This window comes from Tupaia chinensis, unplaced genomic scaffold (assembly GCF_000334495.1).
Source record: "Tupaia chinensis unplaced genomic scaffold, TupChi_1.0 Scaffold145652_1, whole genome shotgun sequence".
NCBI classification, from domain to species: domain Eukaryota; kingdom Metazoa; phylum Chordata; class Mammalia; order Scandentia; family Tupaiidae; genus Tupaia; species Tupaia belangeri.
Genome location: NW_006205509.1, coordinates 715,204 through 715,664, shown reverse-complemented (window position 1 = coordinate 715,664; position 461 = coordinate 715,204). Strand labels below are relative to the sequence as shown.

At 54.0% G+C, this 461-nt stretch overlaps 1 protein-coding gene across 1 annotated transcript in view; it reads right to left on the bottom strand.

Annotated features, from left to right (window-relative positions):
* Positions 1-461, bottom strand: part of SLC11A2 (solute carrier family 11 member 2) — a 62,738-nt gene that overhangs the window by 46,772 nt on the left and 15,505 nt on the right. The gene's annotated exons all lie outside the window — the stretch shown is intronic.

The following is a 461-nucleotide window of genomic DNA, read 5'->3' as shown; positions in this document are numbered from 1 at the left end:
GGCTAGGAGATTTGGGAGCTCTCACCCCACGGGCTGCCAGGGGATAGATTAGGTTGCTGCCGCAGGTCGCTCAGCCTCACATCAGGTACTGACAATCAAGCCTTTCTTCTCAAGACGCGACTCTACGCTACTGAAGTGTAGCCATAGCCACCTGACAGGATCATTTCCTCTCGCCCCCAGAGCCACATCATAGTATCTGCTGCCCCAAGAGCACCCACACCTGGGAGGAACCGCGAAACCTCAGCTAGCGCAGCCAGTTGGACCGCATCAGATGTCCTACTCCCAAACCTCAATCGTGGATTGTTTTCCTCCATCCCTCCCAGCGTGCCTCTCTTCTCCCCAGTTTTTTCTATCTACTCCAAAACAATCCGACCCCCTCCCCAGCCTCAACTTCACACCCTATTGGGTTTTTTTTTTTTTTTTTTTTGGAGGGATTTTCCCTGTAGGCGGCGGGCCCTGGC